General features: G+C 48.1%; 2 pseudogenes; both read right to left on the bottom strand.

The window, feature by feature from the left end:
• Positions 1-485: 485 nt before the first annotated feature.
• Positions 486-13,228, bottom strand: LOC105492631 (placenta-specific protein 9-like; annotated as a pseudogene).
• A 4,999-nt stretch (positions 13,229-18,227) lies between these two features.
• On the bottom strand, positions 18,228-18,981 carry LOC105492398 (large ribosomal subunit protein eL22 pseudogene; annotated as a pseudogene).
• Positions 18,982-21,847: the final 2,866 nt, after the last annotated feature.

Here is a 21,847-nt window from a genome sequence, read left to right as displayed (position 1 = left end):
GACAGCAGCGGCCTCCACTGAGCAAGCTGGGGTGCTGCAGGGTACCCGCCCCCGCGGTGTCCCTTCCCTCCCGCGGTGTTCCTTCCCTCCCCTCCCCAGCCCTCGGGAACTCCTGCGCACGGGACACAGGGATCAAGGAGAGAACAGAGTGCAACCCTATCCCTGCCTGATCAGTGGGGGTACCTGTCTTCCCTGCCACGGTTTTGGGGTGGAACAGGAGTGGCTCCTCACGGGGGAATGAAAGGCGCTGAGGAGCTCTGGTCGTGAGAAGGCCAATGAAGCAGGCAGCTTCTCCGCGCCGGGGCTGTGCTGAGAGGGCGTCTAGGCCCGGCTCCTCCAGAACCTCATCTGACACTGGGAAGCAGCGACCCGGTGTGGCGGGTGTTGGTGGGGGGTGGGGAGTGGGGGGGTGGAGGTGGGGAGTGGGGAGGTGGGGGGAGTGGGGGGGTGGGGGGTGGTAAGGGAGGGGAGCGGGGATGATGCCATCCCGCTTCCGTCCTCACGGGGCGCTGGGACCCTCCCTGCTATCCGGGCTCCCCTGTGCGGTGTAGCAGCCGTCCCCGCCTCGCCTGCCCAGCGCCAGATGACAGCAGCCCGGAGGCTGTCCTCTGCCACCCGCACTGCTCACCTTCTCCGAGGAGGTCGGGGACGGGGCCGAAGGGTCCCCGGGGCAGGTTCCAGGCCAGCTCCTCCAGCAGGTGTCCCCAGGTGATCCGTGGTCTTCTCTACCATCTAGAGTGAGAAGGTGGGTAACGTCCGGGACAGGAGCGGTGCCACGTTCTGCTTCATCAGCCAGGTCCCATGGAGAGGCTGGCGGTCCAGTGGGGTGCAGTGGGAAAGGACTGGGCGCTGCAGGACCTGGGTTTTCCTCACTCAGGCTCTGCCCCTACCTGCCTCAGTTTCCCCAGATGACAATATCCTACGGAGCTCGCTCTCTACGGCTCCTTCCTTTTTGGCACTCAGTCACAGGTTTGGATGAAGCGCCTGTAGGTAACCTTCTCCCTTTTGGACTTTGCAGCCTGGAGCTCACATTCCTTTTGTTATTCCGCTCCCCGGTGGTGTCTCTGCCAAATGACAGGTCTGGGATTTTGAAATTTACTCACGGTTCTTAATGGTTTTTCCCTGTGTATGCCATGGACCCTACTAGCAGTGTAGTGAAGCCTAGGGACCTCTTCTCAGAATAATGCCTTAAATGAAAAAATAAAACATATAGAATTACCAAGGGCACCAATTGCATTAAAATATTATTCAAGTATTAGGCCGGGCGTGGTGGCTCTCGCCTGTAATCCCAGCACTTTGGGAGGCCGAGGTGGGCGGATCACCAGAGGTCAGGAGATTGAGATCAGCCTGGTCAACATGGTGAAACCCTGTCTCTACTAAAAATACAAAAAGAAGCCTGGCAAGATGATGCACATCTGTAGTCCCAGCTACTCAGGAGGCCGAGGCAAGAGAATCACTTGAACCGGGAGGTGGAGGTTGCAGTGAGCAGAGATCATGCCATTGCACTCCAGCCTGGGCGACAGAGTGAGACTCTGCCTAAAAAAAAAAAATAAAAATAAATAAATAAATAAACTTTTTGGCCCAGCATGGTGACTCACGCCTGTAATCCCAGCACTTTGGGAGGCCGAGGCAGGCAGATCACTTGAGGTCAGGAGTTTGAGACCAGCCTGGCCATATGGTGAAACCCCATCTCTACCAAAAATACAAAAAATTAGCCGGGCGTGGTGGGGCATGCCTGTGGTCCCAGCTACTCAGGAAGTTGAGGCATGAGAATCACTGGAACCTGGGAGGCGGAGGTGGCAGTGAGCCGAGATTGTACCATGCACTTTAGCCTGGGTGACAGAGCAAGACTCTGTCAAAAACAAAATTTAAAAAAATTGGATATAATATATGTATTGGCCGGGCACAGTGGCTCATGCCTGTAATCCCAGCACTTTGGGAGGCCGAGGTGGGTGGATGGCTTGAGCTTAGGAGTTCGAGACCAGCCTGGGAAACATAGCAAAACCTCACTTCTACAAAAAAAATACAAAAATTAGCCAGGCATGGTGGTACATGTGCCGTAGTCCCAGCTACTTGGGAGGCTGAGGTGGGAGGATTGCTTGAGCCTGGGAGGTGGAAGTTGCAGTGAGCCGAGACTGCACCACTACACTCCAGCCTGGTTGACAGAGAGAGACCCTGCCTCAAAAAAAAAAAAAAATGTATTTATTAACTCACGTGATTTATCATCAGGCCTAACAACAACTAAAATTTTGACATAATGAAAGATATAAATGTTATGTTGAGATATTCATAACTAGAAGAAGATGAAATTATCTGAATTTCTATTGATGACAAAGCTATAGTACTGTTAACACCATGGCTTGCTGTCTGTATTTATGATGAACGGGAATGCTCAATTTCAGTTAAAGGCTTGTGACAATAAAGATGTAAACTTTTCCCCACACAAGTTAGGAATCGTGGCTATGTAACAAAACAGTGACTGGATTTCCACCTTCCCATCCAGTAATGATGCTGAAATGTCAGGGTGGGGGTAAGTAAGGCCTTAGGGGAGGCAGGATCCATTGGGGGCTCGCCAGCCTGGCAGCCTAGATGGGAGGGTGATGTTGGACAAGGTGGCCCCAGGGCAGGATTGGCCCCAGATGTCCTGACAGTCCAAAGCAAGCTTGCATCTGCCCATAAAAACACCATCCTAGAAGGTGGTCCTGAATCTGCATGTCCTTCCAAACCACCCTGTTACCTCCTCCATGACATCTAGATGGCATTGCACAGCCATGTGTCTGTCCCAAGCTGTGCTCTGAGTTGAGTCTCCTCAGGGAGGGCTGAAGGGTTTGCAGCTGTGGGAAAACAAGTCTTGTCACTGTGGGACCCTTAGTTTTCCATAATGCCAGAGACTTATGTAAACACTGGGCTAAAGTGAGGTCAGTCCTCAAAGCAAACTCAAGAGCAAGCAGAGGATGGCCCAGGTGGGGTCAGTGTGTGAGTGTCAGCCATCTCAATCCCACCAGTCTCTACAGCCACAGTCACCTACAGACTCTGATGGACCTTTTCAAAGAGGTGAAGCCCAGGGAGGAAGGGAGGGCAGGCTTCAGCCGGGAAGAATGGCACCTGCAACAATGGAGAGGCCTGAAAGAGCATGGCTCACTGTGCAAACCCTGCAGGGAGCCTGCGGTAGCTGGAGATACAGGGTGGGCGGGAGAGAGACTGGAGAGGGAAGTCCTGGAAATGAAGCCAAGGGGGCAGAGCTTTAACCCAGAGGCTTTAATAAACCAGTTCTGATGCTTGTTTTTTCGCTGTTGTTGTTTTGTTTTGTTTTTGATGGAGTCTAGCTCTGTTACCCAGGCTGGAGTGCAATGGCGCAATCTCGGCTCACTCCAACCTCCGCCTCCTGGGTTCAAGCGATTCTCCTGCCTCAGCCTCCCAAGTAGCTATAGGAATAGTGAGGAAGAAAATGAGAGGAGGTATTTCAGTAGCAGCACTGGCGCTGGGAACCTGTTAGTAAGAGCTGGCATGTGATGAGTGCTTACCATGCACCATGTAGGGTGCTAACTTAACCTCTCCAACAACCTGCTGTTATGCCCAATCTACACGTAGGAAAACCCTACACAGAAGGGTGAAAGGATGAGTCCAAAGTCACTACTCACAAGCAGAGGATCTGCCATTCGAGCCGCTCCACTCTTGATTCAGCATTGTTCTCCTTGAGTTAGCTCTTCCAGGCACCATCAACCCTCACAGCAGACGTCTGAGATCCCTGATTCTGCACTCGAGTTTCAGAGTTGGTAGCCCTGAGATGCCTGTGGGGCATCAGGGTTGGCTGGCACCTTGGAGAACACTGACATTCAGGAAGGAGGGTGCTGCCCCAGCAGTCAAGAGAAGCCAAGAGCTTTACAGATTCTACAGGGGATGAAACAGGTCAACATGCCTGAAAGCAGCAGGGAGGTCTAGCAAGATAAGGACTGGAAAGAGAGCACAGGAAAGGCCCTGCTAAATTTCATCCCAGCACTTTCAGGAGTGGAGGAAAAGCAGAGTTTGGATTACTGTGAGATGAGAAGGGAAGGTGAGGTTGGGGGTGGAAACTTGGATTCTGGAAAATTTCACAAAGCTTGGCTGTGAAGGAAGGGAGATTGGATCGCAAGGTCTAGAGAAGTGTTTATGGTCGTCATTTGTTTTTTTTGTTTTGTTTTGTTTTGTTTTTTAAGTATTGGAAAACACAACCATGCTTACAGTCTGAGGGACAGGAGGAAGACAAGAGAACCCAAGGAACGCACTTCCTGAATTGATGGGAGGCCCTGGATCCAGAGCGCGTGGGACCGCATCTGGAAGGAAGACAGAGGGAATGCAGCATCTAACAAGGGTAAACCATCTAACTAGAGGGCCAAAAAGTGGAGTGAGCTCCCACCTGGTGGCCTCTATTTACTCTGTGCAGTGAGATGGAGATCACGTAGGGAAGAGGGCTAGATGTGAAACTGTCAAGAATTCTATGACTAGGTTGCTAAACACAGACATTAAAATAGTGACCATGGTGTCTGGAAATGGTAACTCGTGCCTGTAATCCTAGCACTTTGGGAGGCTGAGTGGGAGGATCGCTTGAGGCCAGGAGTTCGAGACCAGGCTGATTAATATAGTGAGACCCCATCTCTAAAAAGAAAGAAGTTTTAAGTAAAAAAAAAAAAAAAAAAAAAAAAAAAAAAAAAAAATTGTGGCCATGATGAGAACACTTACACCACAGAAATCAACAACACCCCCTCCTTTTTTTTTCTTTTTTTTTTTTTTTTTTTTTTGAGAGCCAGTCCATCAGTGCACCACTAGGTAAGGGACTTGAATACAGACAGGGCTTCAAAAGGGGATGTGCAGAATGAGGGATGCAGTGGAGGAGAACCATGCGGAATGAGCTGGCATCAACAGGAATCCTGAAAGCACGAGTCTTCCCCCAGCAGTGCTCCACAGTCTGGGTGCAGAGTGGCAAAGACAGATGGCCGGATGGAGCTGAAACCTAGGAGTCTTCAGGATGGAAGTGGTGGAGGCAAGGGGCCAAGGAACTGAGATTTGGCCAGCCGGGGGTTTAAGAGAGGAGCCCTGGAATCCAGCTGGGATAAGGAAAGAAATGAGGCCAAGAAGAGGGCCAATAAATTGGGAGAAATGGGGGCTGAAGAGACTGGAGGTCTTAGGAATCACAGGAGGAACAAGAGGTAAAGAATATTGCAATTTTAGCTTTTAGAGGTAGAGCAGCTTCAGATAGTGACAGCATTAAGGCTGTGGCCATGGATGTGGGCATCCAAAGCTCAGTGCAGGGAGAGAGTTACAGAACTGATCTCTCTGCGTGCAGTGTTTGTAGCTATAGGGCCTTGGTGTTGGATGGGTTGGCCATGGGGTCATCTGCAGTTATCTAGAAGTGGGGCAGGTCTTGAGATGGGACGGAGCTGGTGATGGATGTGTAACTCTGAGAGGCCGAGTGATTTGCCCAAGGTCACACCATCTGCAAACGCCTGGACCTCAGGCACCCTGACCTCCTGGCCTCATCTCAGCAAGGTGGGGCCCCCTGCCCTGTGATTTTCTGATTCCAACTCTATCTAGCTCTCAGCTCTTTCACTCAGGGATGAGAACAAGACAAGGGACAAAACGTCCTTCTACTCTGAGCGTCTTTAGTGGAGAACAATCTGTTTTTCAAATTCTCCTTTTCATTATTTCTCTCCACTGAACTTAGAAAAGACTCTTCGAAAGCTAATGGTGTTATTGCTGAATCTGGGGAGGGAGGAGGACATTATAACAGCGCTTTGGCTATTTTTTTAAGGCAAGTCCTTTAATGACCCATACTGAAATATTTCCAGATGAAATGCTATGCTGTCTTGGATTTACTTCCAAATAATCCAGGCCTGGATGGGGGAGGGGGAGAGGCATGTGTGGATGTTTAGAGCAAACAGGATGGGCTGAGAGTTGCTAATTGCTGAAGCTGGGTGATGAGCACGTGGGGGCGCATTCAGCGATTCTCTACTGTTGTGTGCATGGTTTGAAATGCTCCATAACAAAAGTAGGCTGCCTGATGGGGTTGTCAGCAGAAAGCAGCAGCCATTGTGGGCTGCAGGCATCCATGTAAAATATTCAGAGAGGCCCCTGGGGGCTATGCTCTGTCCTGGCCCCACATTCTGAGAAGGTCCTTGAGAGGCAGGAGCAGGTCTAGAGGAGGCTATGGGAAAGGATTCCTTTGTTTCTTCTTTTTCTTTTTTCTTTTAGACAGGGTTTTACTCTGTCACCCAGGCTGAAATTCAGTGGCACGATCATGACTCATGGCAACCTCTGCTTCCTGGGTTCAAGCAATTCTCCCACCTCAGCCTCCAGAGTAGATGGGACTATAGGCACACACTACCACTCCTGGCTAAGTTTTGTATTTTTTGTAGAGATGGGGTTTCACTATGTTGCCCAGGCTAAGCTCGAACTCCTGGGCTCAAGTGGTCCACCTGCCTCCGCCTCCCAAAGTGCTGGGATTATAGGCGCGAGCCGCCGCACCCAGTCTGGGACTCCAAATTTTAACTCAGTGGCTCAGCTGAAACTGGGCTGCTTGGCTTGGAGAGGAAAAACTCTGAGGGGGCTGGAAGAGCTGTTCTCACCCACAGAGTGGCCGACCTGGGGGAGGGCTTGTCGTCATGAGTCTGTGGATACATACACCCTCTGCTGGCTCTGTCCAGACGCCTTTGGCCAAGGCTTTCCCCTGAGGCTCACCTGCCCTCTCCCAGACCCTAGCCACTCTCCCCTCACCCACTTCCCCCAGGCTCAGGCCAGGAGGACGCAGTGTGACCTGCCAGTCGAGTGGGAGTCTGGCTGCCTTGAAAGTCAGGAGCAACCAGAGCCTGCTCCTCTCCACTGGCCTAAAACACCCTGTTCTCTACATATCTGTGACGAGGTCTAACTTGGCTCCAAAACCCCTCCAGGGAAAAGGCTGGGCTGAGGTCGCTCCCCACGTGGTTCAGCACGAATCCTTCATATCTGGACAAAACTGTCCTCTGTGCACCCTAGAGCAGCTGTCCATGAGTTCACTGGGGTCTCTCCACGGAGTGCATCTGAGAGAGCAAGCCTGGGGCAGGGCCTGACATTGTACTGCCTGCTCCCTCTGCACCGGGGTCCTCACCACGGCGCTGACTTGAATGCATCATGGCAGAAAGCATGCTGGAGACCCCTGTTCTCAGCCTGGTTCAGCCACTAATGATTGTGGGATTGTGAGAAAGTTTCTTCTCCTCCCCGAGACTCTGCTGCCTCCTCCATAAAATGGAGTAGGGTAGGCTGGAGGCCCTGATTCCCCCATGTAGCTCATCCTTGATTCTTCTCTGTCTTTCGGAGGCTGCAGAAGAGGCCTCGAAAATTAGCTACAGGAGCTGGGCTCAGTGGTTCACACCTATAATCCCAGAGCTTTAGGAGGCTGAGGCAGGAGGATCACTTGAAGCCAGAAGTTTGAGGCCACCCTGGGCAACATAGTGAGACTCTGTCTCTACCAAAAAAACAAACAAACAAAAAATTTGAAAACTAGCCAGGATTGGTGGCTTATGCTTGTAGTCTCAGGTATTTGGAAAGCTGAGGCGGGAGAATCGCTTGAGCCCAGGAGTTTGAGACTACAGTTACAATTGCACCACTGCACTCCAGCCTGGGCGACAGAGAAAGACCATGTCTTGTAAAAAAAAAAATTAGTAGACACGCACATGCACCCACGGGGCTGTCAGTGGCTCAGACAAGGGGAGTGGAAAAGGCTGAAGGATTATGATGATCAACCCTGAGCAGCCAAGGCTGTGGCTCCGCAGGGCTCCCTTCCTTCCTTTCCTCCTGCTCTCCCAGGCCCTGCCAGTTGGGAAATGGACCTCCTTGGATGTTGTGTTGTTTTCTCCTGCCTGGCTCCTGCTCGGCTCCTGCTCAGGGCCTGATGTGCACCCTGGATGGTGGCCATGGGCAGGGCTTCCTGTGCTGGCGAGAACAGGCTGCTGTGGAGCCCGGAGGCCCCAGGGGAGGGCTGGGCTGGGCTGGCTGCCCCCGTTAAAAAGACGTGGCCCTTGGGTGCCATCCTCTGAGGCAGAAGTACCGCTCCCTCTACTTCCAGGCCTTACAGGGAGAATCTTTTGTATCTGGACCCAAACAGTAAGAAAGGGTCACGACACAGATGGTTTCTGCAGGCTGGGTGATGAGAAACGTTTCCTCAGGCATCTGTGAAAGGTGCTGCTCTATCTTCTGAATTGTCAAAGTCACACTCTGCTTTGAAAAGCAACCCTGGCCACCTGGGGGTTAATTATATTTGCTCACATTCAATATAATAGAATAATACATTTACCACATCGAATATTTGTATTAAAATGTATGATTCATTCAAAATCATCCATGGGTTTTGATTATTTTTGAAAGCAGCAGAACACTATTCTTCAAGTGTTTCTATAAAAAAACTTCAAATTGTGGGCCGGCCGTGGTGGCTCATGGTCTTTTAGCCATCAGGGATAAAGGTTTCTCTGAGTGCTGCTAAAAGAAACCTGGGGCCCAGCGTGGGGGCTCACGCCTGTATCCCAGCACTTTGGGAGGCTGAGGCAGGCTGATCACTTGACGTCAGGAGTTCGAGACCAGCCTGGCCAACATGGCGAACTCCCCTGCCCCCGTCTCTACTAAAAAAAATTGCAAAAATTAGCCGGGCGTGGGGGTGCGCACCTGTAATCCCAGCTAGTCATGAGCCTGAGGCACGAGAATTGCTTGAACCTGGGAGGCAGAGGTTGTGGTGAGCTGAGATCACACCACTGCATTCCAGCCTGGATGACAGAACAAGACTCTGTCTCAAAAAAAAAAAAAAAACCCAAGGTTGGAAGTCTGACATGCTAGAGATACCTCTCAATTTTTAGAAAATACAAGGGGTGGAGGTATTTAAGTGACATCAAAGGGATGCAGTTAGCAAAATCTAAATGTGGAAAACTTTACAGGACAAACTTAGTTTCTTCAACAACAAAAATTAAGTAAAAAGGGGGAAGAGAAGATTTACATATTTAAAGAGACCTAACAGACATATTGACCAAAGGCAGTGTATGTAATCTTATTTGGATCAAACAAATGAATTGTAAAAAGATATGACACAATCAAGGACATTTGAACAGTGATTGAATATTTAATGATATTCAGTCACACACTGTTTTGGGAGTGTGATCGTGGCATTGCAGTTATGTTTATTGAAAGAGTGCTTATCTCTTAGAGGTACACAAGGAAATATTTACAGATGAAAATACATGATGCCAGGCCAGGCATTGTGGTTCACATCTGTAATCCCAGCACACTGAGAGGCCGAGGCGGGTGGATCACTCGAACCCAGGAGTTCAAGACCAGCCTGGCCAACATGGTGAAACCCTGTCTCTACTAAAAATACCAAAATTGGTCAGGTGTGGTGGCGCATGCCTGTAGTCCCAGCTACTTGGGAGGCTGAGGCAGGAGAATCACTTGAACTCAGAAGGTGGAGGTTGCAGTGAGCTGAGATTGCGCCACTGCATTCTAGCATGGGTGACAGAATGAGACCCTGTCTCAAAAAAAAAAAAAAAGAAAGAAAGAAAGAAAATATACAATGTCTGGATTTCCTTCAAAATAATCCAGAGAAGGGAAAGAGGGTGGAGACTATAGATCAAATAAAACTGCCCATGGGCCGGGCGTGGGGGCTCACGCCTGTCATCCCAGCACTTTGGGAGGCTGAGGCAGGCAGATCATGAGGTCAGGAGATGGAGACCATCCTGGCTAACACAGTGAAACCCCGTCTCTACTAAAAATACAAAAAAATTAGGCGAGCATTGTGGTGGGTGCCTGTAGTCCCAGCTACTCAGGAAGCTGAGGCAGGAGAATGGCGTGAACCCAGGAGGCGGAGCTTGCAGTGAGCCAAGATCACTCCACTGCACTCCAGCCTGGGTGACAAAGCGAGACTCTGTCTCAAAAAAAAAAAAAACACCATAAAAAACTGCCTATGAACTGATACTTGTTGAAGCAGGGTTGATAAGTACATTATATCTTTCTTTCATATACTATTACTTTGTATTTTTTTGTATCCAAAAGTTTTCATAGTCAAAAGTTAGGATATATCATCTAAAATCTGAAAGAATATGCACAAAAATGTAGGAAGTCAATGAGAAATTACACGAATACATGAATCCTTTCCTCCTTCTTCTTCTTGTGTGTGTTTTTTTTTTTTTTTTTTTTTTTTTGTTGTTGTTGTTGTTGTTTGAGATGGAGTCTTGTCTGTTACCCAGGCTGGCGTGTGGTGGTGTGATCTCGGCTCACTGCACTCTCTGCCTCCCAGGTTCAAATGATTCTCCTGCCTCAGCCTCCTGAGTAGATGGGAGGTAGCTTGTAGCTTGTGCTACCAGGCCTGGCTAATTTTTTGTATTTTTAGTAGAGACAGAGTTTCACCACGTTAGCCAGGCCGGTCTCGATCTCCTGACCTCGTGATCTGCCTGCCTTGGCCTCCCAAACTCCTTTTCTTCTTAATCTGTAGCAATGAGCATGCATAATCAGAAAGAAAAATAACGTTTAAAAGTGAGTTTAAATTAAAGTCTCTGTGCAAGTTGTGGCTAAAAGGGGCACCAAAAGTAGCCACTTGTGGGCAGGCTGCTCCCTCCTCCCTCTGGGAGAAGCACAGGTGCTGCTTTGTGCCCTTAGCCCTGGAGCCTGGGGCTGAGCTGGGAGGGAGTAAAGGAGAGGGGGATGGGAGGGTGTGTACTGGGGCCTGTACTCTATGCTGGGCAGAGTTCCAGCCACTCCTCATGCAGCTTGTGAGGAAGCCATTGGTGGTCATCTTTAACAGGTGGGTAAACTGAGGCTCAGAGAGATCAGTGGAGTCATCTGAGAGAATGTGTTTGATGCATGTTCCCTGCTGGGCACTTCCTCTCTCATCTAATCCCTGAGGCCAACCCTGTGGGGTGAGTATCATTCTCCCCAGTTTATAGAGGAAGAAACAACACCAGAGAGGGGAAGGGACTCACCCAAGGCAGGAGATCCCGAGGGCTGGTCTGGATCCTTTCCCCAAGTGCTTAATCCCACAGTTCACCGGGCCCTGAAAGGCGCTAGGGGCTTCTATCTTAGCACAGGGCACTTCTGCCAAGGTCGGGGCAATGACCGAGGGGGCAGGAGGCCTGGATGCTTTGTGAGGACCCTGCCTTGGCACCACCGTGAGATCTGAGCTTTCCCCTCACCTGGGCAACTGGAATGAGCTCTAGCCATCCCTGGCTAAATGGGGTTGTGGCTTGTAAACTGTAAAGTCCTGTTCAATGTGCAGGATGGTGGAATAGCATCTGTGTACTGCCCCACACTGCAGTCTAGTAAGTCTCTTGACATGAGTCACCCTGTCTAAGCCTCACCTGTGAAGGGGCAGCATTAAGCTGAGGGGGGAGGTGGGAGGAAGAAAGGGGACAGTGAAAGGCAAGGAACCCAGTTAGTAGAGTACCCAGACAGCCTCTCCCTCCCGCACAGCTCTCCACCTCCACCCAGTCCCCCATCTCCACCCAAAACAGCTCGGTTCCCCAGCGAAGCTCCCTGGAAACCGGGAGGCTGACTTCTTCGCCTACTGCAGAACCACCTGAGGCCACCTGGCAGGTGAATCGGTGGCCTCTCTCCTGGGCTCGCCTGCCTGACTCCTTAAGGCTGTGCTGGTCTGGCCTGGATCACACACCCTTTGGAGTCTGGCTTCTTAAGCAATGTCCCGTAAGGCCAGGCCAGAGCCTCTGCAGGCCCTCTGACAGGGAGCTGGCCTCCGGGGCTCCCCCACCCAGCAGCTGTGACCTCCCACCCCAGATCCTGGCTTCTGTCTCGCCAGCTCTACTCCGGGCATCGAGCTTCCCTCTCTCTTCTTTTTGGTCTCTCTGAAACCTTTCTCTTTTCTTCAATATCCTCGCTCCCTCCACCCCTTGTCAATTTAGTCACTGTTTCTCTTTCCTTCTTCTCTTTTGTCTCTCGAACTCCTTTTTCTTTCTATCTTAGTTCATATCTGTTCAGGGAAAGCCTCTTTCTGTCTTGGCCTCTCCTTTTTCCCTTTTCACTGTTTATTCTTCCCTCTCTCCTTTACTTCTCCGTTGCTCTACTTCTCTGCCTTTTTCTGAGTCTGTTTCCTCTCACCATCTTTCTCTCCATCCCTCCCGCCCTGCATCTGCCTCTCTCTCCATCTCGCTGCTGTGTCCAGCTCTCTCTCTCTCTGTCCCTCTCTCTTACTCATTCCTTCCTCGCCATCTACGGATCTCCCCGGCTCCGTGTCCCCTGCCGCGCCCCGCGCTCCACTCGCTGGCCAAAGCGCCCGCAGCGCGGAGCAGAGCCAGCCCGGCCAGTGCGCAGAGCAGGAGCCGCAAGGTGCCGACCCGGCCGAGCGCAGCGTTGCCTCTGCATGCAGCCGCCGTTCCCGGATCGCGCCCTGCCCGCCCGGGAGGAAACGCCCTCAGTCAGAGCCAGAATTCCTGGGCGGCTCTGGGCTTTCTGGCTCCAGAGAACCCGCCTCCTCCAGAGGCCCCTGGGCACCCCGTGGGCAGCGCGGAGGCCACAAACCCCCGGGAGCTGAGGCACCAACGTGCCACCCAGGCGCCTCCAGAGTAAGGGGCCGCCCCGGAGTCCCCGCGCCTCCTGGGGGAGGAAAGGGAGGGGTTGGGCGAGGTCACAGGCTCAAGGCGACGGAGGCTGGGGTCAGGGGTTTGTTATGAGCCCGTTTCACAGGCAGGCAGACTGAGACTCGGAGAGAAGTGTCTTCCCGGGCATCATTCTCAGCCATGGCACAAGATCTGAACCCCCGTCTCCTGGGAGTGTGGAAGCGTTTCTCTGTCTACCAAGAACAAGAAATTAATTCTGATTACACGGAACAGTGTCTGGCCCTAAGAGGGAGACTCAGAAACTCACTGCTCCGGTAAGGGAGTGACAGCAATGTGAAAAGGTACTTTTCAAAAAAAAAAAAAAAGGTAAAATCGTGACTCTCGTAAAGATATGAAATTAGCATATACTAAAAGTTTTATTTAATTCATTATTAATGAGGGGACAAGTAAGATGGTACAAGCAGTCCAAAGTTTAGAGCATAGTAGTGGAAACTTCCCCTAGGGGACACGCCCATCCAACAAGTGCAACAAGAAATTAAGTTTTTGTGAAAACACCAAGCAAAAAAGCCGCAGCTCTAACTTCTCTGCTTCAGAGCCCTGAGGGCCTTGCCTGGCTGTAAGAGGAATGCACCAAGCCTAGCAGAATGCCTTTGTCCATCAGGGGTCCCCATTGGGGTTCACTGGAGCCCTTGCACATGAGGGCTGCCTCTCTGCCTTCTGTGTTCCTGGCTCTGGCTGTGCAATTGTCCAAAACAGTCACCACGCTAACCAGTGATCCAGTTCTCACTCACTCCTCCAGAGCAAGCTAATAGCCTCCGATGAAGAAATTCTGGTTCTGAGCCCAAGAATCTGAGACAGACTCAGATCTAAATCTTTTTAAAGCCTTCAAGGAGATTATGATGCCCACATGGGCTGGCTCAGAAGAATTTATTTCAGGAATGCCAAGAATTTCTCGTGCGGGTGGTAGGACATTCCTTGATAGTTTAGCCAGGTGGGAAGTTGTCAAAGAACTGCCAAACCCGGCCGGGCGCGGTGGCTCAAGCCTGTAATCCCAGCACTTTGGGAGGCCGAGACGGGCGGATCACGAGGTCAGGAGATCGAGACCATCCTGGCGAACACGGTGAAACCCCGTCTCTACTAAAGAAATACAAAAAACTAGCCGGGCGCGGTGGCGGGCGCCTGTAGTCCCAGCTACTCTGGAGGCTGAGGCCGGAGAATGGCGTGAACCCGGGAGGCGGAGCTTGCAGTGAGCTGAGATCCGGCCACTGCACTCCAGCCTGGGCTACAGAGCGAGACTCCGTCTCAAAAAAAAAAAAAAAAAAAAAAAAAGAACTGCCAAACCCATAAGGATTCTTGTAGTTCAGAGCCAGTGGGCTACCTTATGTTTTGAATTTAAGATTAAGGAAAAAAAATATATATATACAATGCATTCTTGTTGTGGTAGAGCATAAAGTAATTAAGTATACAGAGTAAAACATGGAAGTGTTTTCTGTTACGAATTCCCTCTGTCCAACGATTCAGGTCCAGTCCCCTTGGCTTGGAAGGTTCTGGCTGTTCCACATCTATGCACTCCCCATCTATCTAATGTACATTCAGACACAAATGTATACACATGAGATCAAATCATAGATATTTTGAAAATTTGCTTCCATTCATGTTTACCTCAGTCATAACATTAAATCTTGGCTGGGTGCAGTGGCTCAAGCCTGTAGTCCCAGCACTTTGGTAGGCCAAGGTGGGTGAATCACCTGAGGTTAGTAGTTTCATGTCAGCCTGTTCAACATGGTGAAACTCCGTCTCTGCTAAAAATACAAAAAATTAGCAGGGCATGGTGTTGGGCACCTATAGTCCCAGCTACTCTGGAGGCTGAGGCAGGAGAATCAGTTGAACCCAGGAGGCGGAGGTGGCAATGAACCAAGATTGCACCACTGAACTCCAGCCTGGGCAACAGAGCAAGACTCTGTCTAAAAAAAAAAAATCTTGGAGATCAATCTATGTGAGTACAGATAAATCCACTTCATTCCTTTTAAGAGTTACAAAATATCCGATGGCTGGATGCAAGCAGCATTATTCATCCAAACAGTCCCCTATTCACGGACATGTAGATTGCTTCCTTTTTCTCTCCAATATAAAGTAAGCTTTAATAAACAGACCTTTGCATATGTTTTTATGTGCATAGTACATATTCATGTGCTTCTGAAAGGCTGGAAGAGGAATCATTGCATCAAAGGGCCTTTTACATTTTGCCAGATAGGCCAAAAACTGTTCCCCAAATTGTCACTAAACCCACAGGAGGGACAGGGGTCTTTAAGCGCTGTTCCAAGGTGCACACCAGTACTTGTTTAGTCTAGGTAGGAATTAGGCTGCAGGGGGCACCATTTACATAAAATACTTCTGGATTGGAGCTACCTGAAGTGTAAATCTAGCGGTCACTTACATTCTCCAACACTGGATATTTATCATTTAAAATTTTGACAGCTTGATGATGGAAAATGTTACCTTATTATTTTTATTTACATGCTATTTATGATGAGTGAGGTTAAGCTTTATTTGCCTCTTCGATTACTTTTTTCTATTTTCTTCCCTTTCCTTTGTATACTCTGATTATTAATGCAATGCCTGTTATATATGTTGGCAATGCCTTCCTCCAGCCTTCCATTATCTTTAAGTTTCTTGGTGGTCTTTCATTGTTCAGAAGTTTTAAATATTAGGTAGCCAAATCTCTCAATATTTTCCTTTATGGCTTATGGAGTTTACAACTTTCTTATGATTCCTTGAATCAAGACTGTAAAGATATTTTTCTATGTTTTCTTCAAATAGTTTTAAGGTTTTTCTCAAGGTCTAATGTCTAATCCATCTAGAATTTTTATGTGGTTGCAAGGAAGGACTCAAAGTTAAATTTTTCCCTAAATGTATATCTAAATGTCTTAATTCTCTTTATTGCATGATCCATCCTTTTGCCACTACTTTGAACATAAAGTAGTTTGCTAGCTGCTCATTTCCAAAGGGAGTTCTGGGAAAATCTCTATACATCATGTCTGTCACAAGGTCAAGGAAACAAAAATACAAAATAGACTTATAATTTCAATAAATACTGAAACCATGTTTGATGAAATTAAACAGCTCGAACACCTGGGCTCAAGTGATCCTCCTGCCTCAGCTTCCCAAAGTGCTGGGATTGTAGGAATGAGCCACCATGCCAGGCCAACTACTTTTGTCTTAAATAGTTTCTATGTACATACAAGAAAAAGGAGAAATGTATTCTTTATTAAATCAGGAATGAGGTAAAGATGCCATTATTGGTCAGGCATGGTGATTCACGCCTATAAGCCCAGCACTTTGGGAGGCCAAAGTGGGAGGATCACTTGAGCTGAGGAGTTCAAAACCAGCCTTGGCAACATAGCATGACCCCCATCTCTACTAAAAATTTAAAAAAAAAAACATTAGCTGGGCGTTGCACACGCCTGTTACTGGGCAGGCTGAAGCAGAAAGATGGCTTAAGCCTAGGAGTTTGAGGCTGCAGTGAGCTATGATCATACCACTGCACCCCAGCCTAGGTGACAGAGTGAGACACTGTTCTAAAAAATAAATAAATCATTTAAAAATTAAAAATTAAACTAAAAAATAAAAAAGATGCCACTATCAACAAGTGTTAGGCCGGCTGCGGTGGCTCACGCCTGTAATCCCAGCACTTTGGGAGGCAGAGGCGGGTGGATCACTTGAGGTCAGGAGTTCAAGATCAGCCTGGCCAACATGGCGAAACCCTGTCTCCACTAAAAATACAAAAATTAGCCAGGCATGGTAGCACACACCTCTAATCCCAGCTACTAGGGAGGCCGAGGCAGGAGAATTGCTTGAACCCAGAGGGCGGAGGTTTCAGTGAGCCAAGATCGTGCCACTGCACTTCAGCCTGGGCGACAGAGTGAGGCTTTGTCTCAAAAAAGAAAAAAAAAAAAGAAAAAAATTAAGATAAGTGTTTGGAAATCAATTTATTTCCAACAGAAACCAGCCCAAACATGTAAAGGGAAACTCCTGGGCAAAATGATAGTATGGACCCAGCTAACAAACCTCCTCCTTCCAGTGTTCTCTAAAGTGGCCAGTGAAATTAAAGATAGGGGAGACTGGCATCAGTGGCAGGAACTAGAGAAATATGCCAACCATATGCCAGGCCGCAAAGCAAGGGGGTAGCCAGTTGGATCTAATAATACCTCTTATTATTTATTATTGTTCTATTATTTGCTAAACTTCTCTGAACCTGGTATTGTGCTAAGGCTGTATATGCATTATGCTATTTAATCCTTGCGTCAGTAAACCTATCAAGTAGATATCCTTATCCCCATTTTAAAAAATAAGATCTATTAAATGTATTTGATTCAAGGGTAGAGGGTGGCACATCCCAGTTTGGAAGCTGGATAGTTCTGATTCCAAAGCTCATGGTCCTCAGCATGATTAGGCCTCTTGACTCTCAAGTCCCAGGAAAGGCACTAAATAGAGAATCTGGAGAAGCATAGAGGTGAGAAAGGAACAAATGGGATATGGGGGGCGCAGAGCAAGCCCTGTGAAGCTGGGGGAGAACGCTCATAACCACCTGCATGAATGAAGGGCCCTAATGTGCAGACGTTTCTCTTTCACTTAATGCTTCCGTGACCCTGGCGAGGCCTCATGATCCACGCAGATTGTGACGAGACGTGCCAGGGCCATGGAAGCATGGAGAATGTGAGGCTTGGAGAAGTTAGGAGGTGCCTCAGGGCACACAGAGACTAGTTATGGATTTGGGGATTTGCTCCAGGCACCTGTGCTGCCTCCACAGGCGAGATGCTCTAGGATGTGCATAGGTCCTCCCGGCCTGGCTGGGCCAGGGCACAAGTGGTGGAGAGTCTGACAGGGGCTTGCTCTCCCAACCCACACCCAAAGGCAAAGGGCCAAAGGAAACAGGAATTAGGGGCTAGTCATCTCTCTGGGGAGAGACACAGGGTGAGAGGACAGCCCAGTTAAAAGAGCCTCAGTGACTGGGAGGGCCTGAGCTGTACAAAGCCTCCTTCTCTTCTCCCTTTGGCACAAGAGAGGATTTCCAGAGATACCAGGAAGACCCACGCCGGGAGAGCTGTCAGTGAGTGCTGGGCAAGGCTAGCCCACTCTCTGCACAGATGGACAGGGGCTACTAACCCAAGGCACAGAAGTTACAGCCGGAGAAAGTGAGCCAGTGAAGTGTGAATGTGGATGTCTCTGTTAGGGGAAGGAAAAGGAGGGGGCGACTCAACGGGTTGAGATTTAAGTTTTTTGAGGTTGGATGCAGTGGCTCACTCCTGTAATCCTAGCACTTTAGGAGGCTGAGGTGGGAGGATGGCTTGAGTTCAGGAGTTCAAGACCAGCCTGGACAACATAGCAATACCCTGTCTCTATAAAAAAATTTTAAAATTAGCCAGGCATGGTGGCACACACCTGTAGTCCCAGCTACTCAGGAGGCTGAGGTGGAAGGATGGCAGGAGCTCGGGAAGTTGAGGCTGCAGTAAACTATGATTGCACCGCTGCATGCCAGCCTTGGTGACAGAGTGAGACCCATCTCAAAAAAAGAAAACGGAAGTTTTTGTTTCTTTTTTCTTTTTTTTTTTTTTTTGGTTTGCAAGTTTTATTCAAGAACTCGTACAAAACATTACAGATAAATGGAATTTAATCCTTGTCTTCTTCCTCTTCCTCGTCCTCATTAATTTGGAAGTAACGTAATTCATAACTCTCTTTGCTGTTAGCAGCTATGCAAACCAATCACGTAGATTATTCTTCAAAATTTTTTGGTGTGATATTTCAAATAACTTTTGGAAAAAGGCACCTCAGATGTCACGGTGATCTTGCTCTTGCTGCTTTCAATGGTCACCACCCCTCCACCAAGTTTCCCAGCTTTTCAGTTCACTTTGATGCTCTCTTGCAAAAACTGCTCGAAATTGGCAGCGTCCATGATTCCATCTTCCATGGGGTGGGTGCAATCAAGAGTGAACTTCAGAACCTGCTTCTTCTTTTGACCCCCTTCACCACAAGCTTTTTCACGGGTGCCATGGCGGCAGTGGAGGCAGAAAGAGAGCTGTTTCTTTTAAAATTATAATTAATTTTATAAAGTTTCAGTAGCTTTGGGGGTACAAGTTATATTTGGTTACATGAATGAATTGTATAATGGTGAATTCTGAGATTTTAGTGCACGCACCACCCAAGTAGTGTTCATTGTATCCAATATGTAGTTTTTTATCCTAGACTCCCCGCCCATCCTCCCCCTTCTGAGTTTCCAGGGTTCATTATATCACTCTGTAAGTCTCTGTGTCCTCATAGCTTAGCTCTCACTTGTAAGAACATATGGTATTTGGTTTTCCATTCCTGACTTACTTCACTTAGAATAATGGTCTCCAACTCCATCCAAGTTGCTTCAAAAGACATTATTTCTTTCCTTTTTATGGCTGAGTAGTAGTCCATGGTGTATGTATACCACATTTTCTTTATCCACTCATTGCTCAAGGCACTTAAGATGGTTCTGTACCTTGCGAATTATGAACTGTGCTGCAATAAGCACAACCCCTTTAATCTGCCCCCTTTCTTACATGTGGCCCTGAATCCTCCCAGGTAGGAGAAGATGTAGGAAGATGGGAAGGTCTACTTGGTACAGGGAGAAGCCAAGTGTAGAGTGAGGGTAGAGGTGTAATACTAAGAGTTATGACCGGGCATGGTGGCTCACACCTGTAATCCCAGCACTTTGGGAGGCAGAGGTGGGCAGATCACCCGAAATCGGGAGTTTGAGACCAGCCTGGCCAACATGATGAAACCCCATCTCTACTAAAAAGATAATAATAATAATACCAAAAAATATAAAAATTAGCCAGGCATGGTTGGCACACACCTGTAATCCCAGCTACTTGGGAGGCTGAGGCACAAGAATTGCTTAAACCCAGGAAGTGGAGGTTGCAGTGAGCTGAGATTGCACCACTGCACTCCAGCCTGGGTGACAGAGCAAGACTGTCTCACAAAACAGTAATAATAAATAATAATAATATTGGCTGGGCACAGTGACTCATCTTGTAATCCCAGCACTTTGGGAGGCCAAGGCGGGTGGATCACTTCAGGTCAGGAGTTCGAAACCAGCCTGGCCAATATGGTGAAACCCCGTCTCTACCAAAAATATTTTTTTAAATGAGCCTGATGTGGTAGCGCACACCTGTAATCCCAGCTACTCTGAAGGCTGAGGCAGGAAAATCACTTGAACCTGGGAGGCAGAGGCTGCAGTGAGCAGAGATTGTGCCACTGCACTCTAGTCGGGCGACAGAGCAAGACTCCATCTCAATAATAATAATAATAATATTAACAGTTATAATACCAATAGTTATAGTTCTAACAGCCAACATTAATGATTTTGACTTCATGTCCAACCTGGTGTGAAGTAACTACATAGCCGGGTTTTTTTTTTTTTTTTTTTTGTAAAAGTTTTACTATAGATTTATTTTTTCTTATTAAAATATTTTTAATTTTTATGGTTACATAGTAGATGTATAAATTTATGCGGCACATGAGATGTTTTGATGTGATCATACAATGTATAATAATTACATCAGGGTAAATGAGGTATATATCACCTCAAGCATTTATCATTTATTTGTGTTACAAACATTCCAATTGTACTCTTTTAGTTACTTTTTTTTTTTTTTTTTTGAGACAGAGTCTCGCTCTGTCACCCAGGCTGGAGTGCAGTGGTACAAGCTCAGCTCACTCAAACTCTGCCTCCCAGGTTCACCCCATTCTCCTGCCTCAGCCTCCCAAGTAGCTGGAACTACAGGCGCCCACCACCACGCCCACCTAATTTTTTTGTATTTTTAGTAGAGACGGTGTTTCTTTCTTTCTTTTTTTTTTTTTGAGACAGAGTCTCCCTCTGTGGCCCAGGCTGGAGTGAGCCGCACTATCTTGGCTCATTGCAAGCTCCACCTCCCGGGTTCACGCCATTCTCCTGCCTCAGCCTCCGGAGTAGCTGGGACTACAGGCGCCGCCACCACGCCTGGCTAAGTTTTTGTATTTTTAGTAGAGACGGGGTTTCATCGTGTTTGCCAGGATGGTCTCGATCTCCTGCCCTCGTGATCCGCCTGTCTCAGCCTCCCAAAGTGCTGAGATTACAGGCGTGAGCCACCGCGCCCGGCTTCTTTTAGTTACTTTTAAGTGTACATAGAAAAGGTACAGTAAAAATAAAAACAAAAAAACATAAAAATGTGCAATAAATTATTGTTGACTATAATCACCCTGTTTTGCCATCAAATAGTAGATCTTTATTTTAACTATATATATTTCAATAGTTTTGGAACAGGTGGTTTTTGGTTACATAGGTAAGTTCTTTTTTTTTTTTTTAAATTATACTTTAAGCTCTGGGATACATGTGCAGAACGTGCAGGTTTGTTACATAGGTATACACATGCCATGGTGGTTTGCTGCACCCATCAACCTGTCATCTACATTAGGTATTTCTCCTAATGCTATCCCTCCGCCAGTTCCCCACCTCCTGACAGGCCCCAGTGTGTGATGTTCCCCTCCCTGTGTCCATGTGTTCTCATTGTTCAACTCCCATTTATGAGTGAGAATAAGTGGTGTTTGGTTTTCTATTCTTGTGTTAGTTTGCTGAGAATGATGGCTTCCAGCTTCATCCATGTCCCTGCAAAGGATATGAAATTCTTTTCTCTTTTTTTTCCCCTCATAATCTTAGGTCTCACTCTGTTGCCCAGACTGGAGTGCAGTGGCATGATCTCAGTTCCCCGCAACCTCTGCCTCCCAGGTTCAAGCGATTCTCCTGCTTCAGCCTCCCGAGTAGCTGGGATTACAGGCATGCGCTATTATCGCCCAGCTAATTTTTATATTTTTAGTAGAGACAGAGTTTCACCATGCTGGCCAGGCTGGTCTCAAACTCCTGACCTCAAGTGATTCACCCACCTTGGCCTCCCAAAGTGCTGGGATTACAGGTGTGAGCCACCACACCCGGTCAACATGGGTGAGTTATTTAGTGGCAATTTCTGAGATTTTGGTGCACCCGTCACCTGAGCAGTGTGCACTGTATTCAGTGTGTAGTATTCTATCCCTCACCCCCTCCCACACTCCCTTTCCCCAGTCCCCAAGTCCATTATAGCATTCCTATGAATTACATCCTCATAGCTTAGCTCCCACTTATAAGTGAGAACATATGATCTTCGGTTTTTCATTCCTGGTTACTTCACTTAGAATAATGGTCTCCACCTCCATCCAGGCTGCTGCTAATGCCATTATTTTCTTCCTTTTTA

The sequence above is a fragment of the Macaca nemestrina genome, chromosome 11, assembly GCF_043159975.1.
Source record: "Macaca nemestrina isolate mMacNem1 chromosome 11, mMacNem.hap1, whole genome shotgun sequence".
Classification (NCBI taxonomy): Eukaryota; Metazoa; Chordata; class Mammalia; order Primates; family Cercopithecidae; genus Macaca; species Macaca nemestrina.
This window is presented reverse-complemented; position numbering and strand designations above follow the sequence as displayed.